Here is an 8,564-nt window from a genome sequence, read left to right on the forward strand (position 1 = left end):
GAAAAAGAATGGAGGCAAAGACTAAGAAGATGCAAGAAATGTTTAACAAAGACCTAGAAGAATTAAAGAACAAACACCTAGAAGAATTAAAGAACAAACAAACAGAGATGAACAATACAATAACTGAAATGAAAAATACACTAGAAGGAATCAATAGCAGAATAACTGAGGTAGAAGAACAGATAAGTGACCTGGAAGACAGGATGGTGGAATTCACTGCCACAGAACAGAGTATAGAAAAAAGAATGAAAAGAAATGAAAACAGCCTAAGAGACCTCTGGGACAATATTAAAGGCACCTCTAAACGCATTCACATTATAGAGGTCTCAGAAGGAGAAGAGACAGAGAAACGACCCGAGAAAATATGTGAAGAGATTATAGTCGAAAATTTCCCTAACATGGGAAAGGAAAGAGCCACCCAAGTCCAGGAAGCACAGAGAGTCCCATGCAGGATAAACCCAAGGAGAAACATGCCGAGACACAAAGTAAGCAAACTGACAAAAATTAGAGACAAAGAAAAATTATTGAAAGCAACAAGGGAAAAATGACAAATAACATACAAGGGAACTCCCATAAGGTTAACAGCTGATTTCTCAGCAGGAACTCTACAAGTCAGAAGGGAGTGGCACGATATATTTGAAGTGATCAAAGGGAAAAACCTACAACCAAGATTACTCTACCCGGCAAGGATCTCATTTAGATTCGACAGAGAAATCAAAAGCTTTACAGACAAGCAAAAGCTAAGAGAATTCACCACCACCAAACCAGCTCTACAACAAATGCTAAGGAACTTAAGTGGGAAACACAAGAGAAAAAAAGGACCAACGAAAACAAACGCATAACAATTAAGACGATGTAATAGGAACATACATATGGATAATCACCTTAAATGTGAATGGATTAAATGCTCCAACCAAAAGACACAGGCTCGCTGAATGGATACAAAAACAAGACCCATATATAGGCTGTCTACAAGAGACCCACTTCAGACCTAGCGACACATACAGACTGAAAGAGAGGGGATGGAAAAAGATATTCCATGAAAATGGAAATCAAAAGAAAGCTGGAGTAGCAATACTCATATCAGATAAAGTAGACTTTAAAATAAAGAATGTTACAAGAGACAAGGGAGGACACTACATAATGGTCAAGGGATCAACCCAAGAAGAAGATATAACAATTATAAATATATATGCACCCAACATAGGAGCACCTCAATCCATAAGGCAAATGCCAACAGCTATAAAAGAGGAAATCGACAGTCACACAATAATGGTGTGGGGCTTTAACACGTCACATACACCAATGGACAGATCATCCAGATAGAAAATTAATAAGGAAACACAAGCTTTAAATGACACAATACACCAGAGAGATTTAATGGATATTTACAGGACATTTGATACAAAAACAGCAGATTACACTTTCTTCTCAAGTGCACACGGAACATTCTCCAGGACAGATCACATCCTTGGCCACAAATCAAGCCTCAGTAAATTTGAGAAAACTGAAAACATATCAAGCACCTTTTCTGACCCCAACACTATGAGACTAAACATAAATTACAGGGAAAAAAACATAAAAGACACAAACACATGGAGGCTAAACAATACGTTACTAAATAACCAAGAGATCACTGAAGAAATCAAAGAGGAAATCAAAAAATACCTAGACACAAATGACAGAAAAAACACGACAATCAAAACTATGGGATGCAGCAAAAGCAGTTCTAAGAGGGAAGTTTATAGCAATACAATCCTACCTCAAGAAACAAGAAAAATCTCAAGTAAACAATCTAACCTTACACCTAAAGGAACGAGAGAATGAAGAACAAAAAAACCTCAAAGTTAGTAGAAGGAAAGAAATATAAAGATCAGAGCAGAAATAAATGAAATAGAAACCAAAAAAACAATGGTAAAGATCAATAAAACTAAAAGCTGGGTCTTTGAGAAGATAAACAAAATTAATAAACTTTTAGCCAGACTCACCAAGAAAAAGAGGTAGAGGACTCAAATCAATAAAATTAGAAATGAAAAAGGAGAAGTTACAACAGACACCGCAGAAATACGAAGGATCATAAGAGACTACTAAAAGCAACACTCTGCCAATAAAATGGACAACCGGGAAGAAATGGACAAATTCTTGGAAAGGTAGAACCTTTCAAGACTGAACAGGAAAATTAGAAAATATGAAGAGACCAATCACAGAAATGAAATTGAAACCACGATTAAAAATCCTCCAACAAACAAAAGTCCAGGACCAGATGGCTTCACAGATGAATTCTATCAAACATTTAGAGAAAAGCTAACACCCATCCTTCTCAAACTCTTCCAAAAAACTGCAGAGCAAGGAACACTCCCAAACTCATTCTACGAGGCCACCATCACCCTGATACCAAAACCAGACAAAGATACTACAAAAAAAGAAAATTACAGACCAATATCACTGATGTATATAGATGCAAAAATCCTCAAAATAATATTAGCAAACAGAATCCAACAGCACATTAAAAGGATCATACACCATGGTCAAGTGGGATGTATCCCAGGGATGCAACGATTCTTCAATATATGCAAATTAATCAATGTGGAACACCATATTAACAAATTGAAGAATAAAAACCATATGATCATCTCAATAGATGCAGAAAAAGCTTTTGACAAAATTCAATGCCCATTTATGATAAAAACTTTCCAGAAAGTGCGCGTAGAGGGAACATACCTCAACGTAATAAAGGCCATATATGACAAACCCACAGCAAACATCATTCTCAATGGTGAAAAACTGAAAGTATTTCCTCTAAGATCAGGAACAAGACAAGGATGTCCACTCTCGCCACTATTATTCAACATAGTTTTGGAAGTCCTAGCCACAGCAATCAGAGAAGAAAAAGAAATAAAAGGAAGACAAACTGGAAAAGGAAAAGTAGAACTGTCACTGTGTGCAGATGACATTGTACTATACATAGAGAATCCTAAAGATGCCACCAGAAAACTACTAGAGCTCATCAATGAAACTGGTAAAGTTGCATGATATAAAATTAATGCACAGAAATCTCTTGCATTCCTGTACACTAACAACAAAAGACCAGAAAGAGAAATTAAGGAAACAATCCCATTTACCACTGCAACAAAAAGAATAAAATACCTAGGAATAAACCTACCTAAGGAGGTAAAGACCTGTATTCAGAAAACTATAAGACACTGGTGAAAGAAATCAAAGTTGACACAAACAGGTGGAGAGATATACCATGTTCTTGGACTGGAAGAATCAATATTGTGAAAATAACTATACTACCCAAAGCAATCTACAGATTCAAGGCAACCCTTATCAAATTACCAGTGGCATTTTTTTTTTTTTACAGAACTAGAACAAAAAATCTTAAATTTGTATGGAGCCACAAAAGACCCCGAATAGCCAAAGCAATCTTGAGGGAAAAAAAGGGAGCTGGAGGAATCAGACTTCCTCACTTCAGACTATACTACAAAGCTACAGTAATCAAGACAATATTGTACTGCCACAAAAACAGAAATATGTATCAATGGAACAGGATAGAAAGCCCAGAGACAAACCCACGCACCTATGCTCAACTAATCTATGACAAAGGAGGCAAGGATATATAAGGGAGAAAAGACAGTCTCTTCAATAAATGGTGCTGGGAAAACTGGACAGCTCCATGTAAAACAATGAAATTAGAACACTGCCTAACAGCATACACAAAAATAAACTCAAAATGGATTCAAGATCTAAATGTAAGACTGGACACTATAAAACTCTTAGAGGAAAACATAGGAAGAACACTTTTCAACATAAACCACAGCAAGATCTTTTTTTGACCCACCTCCTAGAGTAATGGAAAGAAAAACAAAAATAAACAAATGGGACCTAATGAAACTTAAAAGCTTTTGCACAGCAAAGGAAACTATAAGCAAGATGAAAAGACAAGCTTCAGAATGGGAGAAAATATTCGCAAACAAATCAACAGAGAAAGGATTAATCTCCAAAATATATAAACAGCTCATGCAGCTCAATATTAAAAAAACAAACAAACAAATCAAAAAATGGGCAGAAGACCTAAATAGACATCTCTCCAAAGAAGACATACAGATGGCCAAGAGACACATGAAAAGCTGCTCAACATCACTAATTATTAGAGAAATGCAAATCAAAACTACAATGAGGTATCATCTCACACCAGTTAAAATGGGCATCATCAGAAAATCTACAAATAAATGCTGGAGAGGGTGTGGAGAAAAGGGAATGTTGGTGGGAATGTAAATTGATACAGCCACTATGGAGAACAGTATGGAGGTTCCTTAAAAAACTAAAAACAGAACTACCATATGACCCAGCAATCCCACTACTGGGCATATACCCAGAGAAAACCATAATTCAAAAAGACACATGCACCCCAATATTCATTGCAGCACTATTTACAATTACCAGGTCATGGAAGCAACCTAAATGCCCATCAACAGATGAATGGATAAAGAAGATATGGTACATATATACAGTGGAATATTACTCAGCCATAAAAAAGAACGAAATTGGGTCATTTGTAGAGACGTGAATGGAACTAGAGACTGTCATACAGAGTGAAGTAAGTCAAAAGAGAAAAACAAATATTGTATATTAACGCAAATATGTGGAATCTAGAAAAATGGTGCAGATGAACTGGTTTGCAAGGCAGATACAGAGACACAGATGTAGAGAAGAAATGTATGGACACCAAGGTGGGAAAGTGAGGGGGGGTGGGATGAACTGGGAGATTGGGATTGACATATATACACCAATATGTATAAAATAGATAACTAATAAGAACCTACTGTATAAAAAAAACTAAATAAAATAAAATTCAAAAAATAATATGGAATGCTTCATGAATTTTCATGTTATCCTTGCACAGGGACCGTGCTAATTTTCTCTGTATTGCTTGAATTTCAGTATATGTGTTGCCAAAGCAACCATGACCACGGGAATTTGTATTTTTAACAAGCTTCAAGGTCATTCTGATACACATTCAGGATTTAGAATCACTGTTTACCCTTGCATTGGGGTCTTTAAAAGAATATATTCATATATATATAAGAATATATTTTATATATAGAATGTATAAAGTAATATGAAGATTAAATCATAAGATGGCATTCACTTTTTGTCATACTCTTCTACTCCATTTAACATTGCCCCACGCATGCTGATTCACTAAAATGCTACTTGTCTCTAAAATATTTTCATTAAAATATTCTCTCTCAATCTCCCTCTTTCCCTCCCTCACTCCCTTCTTCCCCTCCCTCCCCCTTTTTAATCTATTACCAAATTCTGTGATACATTTCCTTTACACCGAGAGCTATTTTAACCTCTCAAAGAAAAACTGTGTCACTGACAGCACTGCACAGTCCTGGTTAGTGAGCATCAGCATTTGTACTAAGTATGTTCTACCATGTTTTCTTGAATTAAGTGTGCTTGCAATGTGTGACAATTCCCTATACCATTTTCTGGTGAGTTACGGTAAATAATTTTCACTCGCAGTGCTATTAAAAGATAGAGTTCATTTCTTATGGTACTGCCATAAGAAATATAAAGGGCATCATGTTGGATGTTAAAATTTTTTAAACAACTCAAGATGACTTTAGGGAAATGGTTGTAACAAAGGGAAAGGATCAGCAGAGGTTCAGGGTGGTGGAAATCTTTTGCCATTAGAAAGGATATCATAACATCCCTCTACCAGGGAGGATAAACTAACAATTACGAGTGGAATGGGAAGAAACTATGGCTTGTGACATCTGGGGATTTAAAGAGAAGAAAAAAATCCACTTAAGAGGAACCTCTGCACTCAGGAATTTGACCAAAAGAGCCTGTTCACTTAAGCTGCCCTGGAACGCACACTACTGCAGTTAACAGGGAACACCTACAGTGTTGCTGGGACTGCCGCGTCCACACCTGGCAACGTTTCACTGCAGCCAATGGGAATAGCTACAAGATGCTACAGCAGTGGTTCTCAAACCTCAGAGGATCACCTGGAGGGCTTGTTAAGACAGAGTCCTGCGCTCCACGGCCAAAGATTCTGACTCAGCAAGTCTGGGGTGGGGACCTGAGAATTTACATCTTTAACAGGCTTCTAGGTGATGCCTGATGCTACGGGTTCTCAGAGCACACTTCGACTGGCACTGACCACTATTTGTAATAATGCAACAGTTTTTTCTTTGCATTAAACTAATATGTATTCATCAAACCTAAACACTGTGTCCATTATTTGCATCATGGGTGAAGAAACTTAGGCAAGAAGAAAACTCGTTGGACGGGCACTATTGTACCTGAAACATAATTATGTCTTACAACTACCTAATCCTCTCCCTTTGACTATCAATCATATCTATTAATCTTTTGTTGGTGTGCCTTGTCTACATATCATGAGGGATGGGGTGGAATCCAAATGTTAATAAGTGTTAAGTTATGGAGTTTTAAAAATCAAATCAAAATAGCAAAAATCATGAAAAAAATAATTCATGAAAGCTGACAAGCCTTCACCCTTATCATCTCAAGGTTAAATAATGATCAGAATTCTTTCAGCTGAAGTATTTACGTTGCATCTTGATGTTTGGCTATCATAAATATACAACTGAGCTATTAGGCTCTATTTTTCATTGCAGATGAAACTGATGCATCTTTGTGTGGTGTAGTCTGACATAGTAAAATTGTTACTCTCTAGGTAGGATATTCATAAAAATGTAATTACTGTAATCAGAAGAGTCTTGAAGCTCATGAGAGGGGATTGCCAGATTCATGATTGGCAGTTTTCAATCACTTCACACATAATAAAGAAACTTCTTAAAGAAGCCCTAGGAATCACTAATGTCTTACAGGAGGAAACTATTCTGAGCAAACAACAAAGGGTGTTGGGGGATGGTGGTGAGAACTCAAGTTGGCCTCCTCCGCCTGGCTTTGGGCAGGACTGGATGGAGTCCTTTAACATATTTCCTTCGGTTTACTCACTAACAGGTTTAACTAGCGTGCTATTTGCTGGGAGAGTGCTTTGAAAAGAAAGAGATCATGGAAAGACCATGATCTATCTTTTTATGGCTCTCCTCTTTGGCTTGTCACGTATTTTATCTTGATGTCTCAGTAAGAACTTCTTATTTGACATCCTGAAATGTGTCAAATGGGAAATAATTAGCTAAAAGTTTTTAGGGTTTCCTTGAGGAGTAATTGATTATAACAACTATTTGATGGTATATATATAGCCATGAAATGAAGATCTTTTACATAAAACTTTAAAATATTTCGGGAAGAAAAATGACTTTCAAGGAGACTCAGATTCTTTCGTGGTTTTGCCAAAGATGAGCTATATATGATCTTGGGTAAGTCGCTCCATCTCTCCAGACCTAAGTTTTTTCACTTATAAAATGAAGAGTTTGGCTTAAAAATCTCTCTGGTCCTTTCCCACGTATTACAATGAACCTGTGAGACCTTGAAAGGAAGTGGGAGAGGACTTTCCTGGTAGCACAGTGGTTAAGAATCCTCCTGCCAATGCAGGGGACACGGGCTCGAGCCCTGGTCCGGGAAGATCCCACATGCCGCGGAACAACTAAGCCCATGAGCCACAACTACTGAGCCTGCGCTCTAGAGCAACAACTACTGAGCCCATGTGCCCCAACTACTGAAGCCCTCGTGCCTAGAGCCCATGCTCCACAACAAGAGAAGCCAGCGCAATGAGAGTAGCCCCCGCTTGCCGCAACTAGAGAAAACCCGCGCGCAGCAACGAAGACCCAACACAGCCAAAAATAAATAAATAAAATTTATTTTTTTAAAAAAAGGAAGAGGGAAAACATCTCTGTTGCTCAGCAGGCAGCGCTGGTGATATGGGGGGAAGGTTAACACCACAGGCTCCCATGGTATTCATGAATGTGGCCCTTGCTCTGCTCACTCAGACATAAACGCTTACTGTGTACATCTGTATACTAAGACACCTGGAAGTGAAAAATTTAACCCTGTGATTTAACTTGTGAACATGAAGGAGAAGCTACACTGTTCACCAATACTGCTAAATACTTGATGTTTTTTACTCAACAAACATTTACTGAGCACTCACCATTCCTTGTACAGAAACGTGAGATTGGGCTTGGGGTGCAGTGGGTACAGAGTTTCCTCTCAGAGCACCACAGTTACATATGAGGGACAGACCTACAGGAAGCGCATAATCAGGATGGGTTGAAAGTAGAGTGAAGGCCTTGTGATGGTCCACACCCTTGGTCCTGTGCTTCCAGAGACAAAAGATATTTCCATTAGGAGAATGACAATAATGCTTCTCTTTTCTCTTTCCTTTCTTTTTTTTTTTTTTTTAAAGACATGACTATCAGTCAGGATTCAATGTGTTTACAGCTTGACTACTTCATAGAAAAACGTGTCTATAAAACACCTGGTAGTTGTGAAAAGGGGTAAGGCCCACGCACGGAACAAAATAAATATATTTATTCAGCTGTCCCAAGCCATTACCAATCTCCTTACACCCAAGGATTGTCTGTCCCCTCCTAAATTTTATTTCTAATATTCTGGCTACATAG

The 8,564-nt window shown here is 37.7% G+C and overlaps 1 non-coding gene across 1 annotated transcript; it reads right to left on the minus strand.

Annotated features, from left to right (window-relative positions):
- Window positions 1-4,861: 4,861 nt before the first annotated feature.
- Window positions 4,862-4,965, minus strand: LOC116757271. The gene has a single exon (XR_004350917.1). It is a non-coding gene; the product is annotated as a U6 spliceosomal RNA (small nuclear RNA).
- Window positions 4,966-8,564: the final 3,599 nt, after the last annotated feature.

The sequence above is a fragment of the Phocoena sinus genome, chromosome 7, assembly GCF_008692025.1.
Source record: "Phocoena sinus isolate mPhoSin1 chromosome 7, mPhoSin1.pri, whole genome shotgun sequence".
In the NCBI taxonomy this organism is placed as follows: domain Eukaryota; kingdom Metazoa; phylum Chordata; class Mammalia; order Artiodactyla; family Phocoenidae; genus Phocoena; species Phocoena sinus.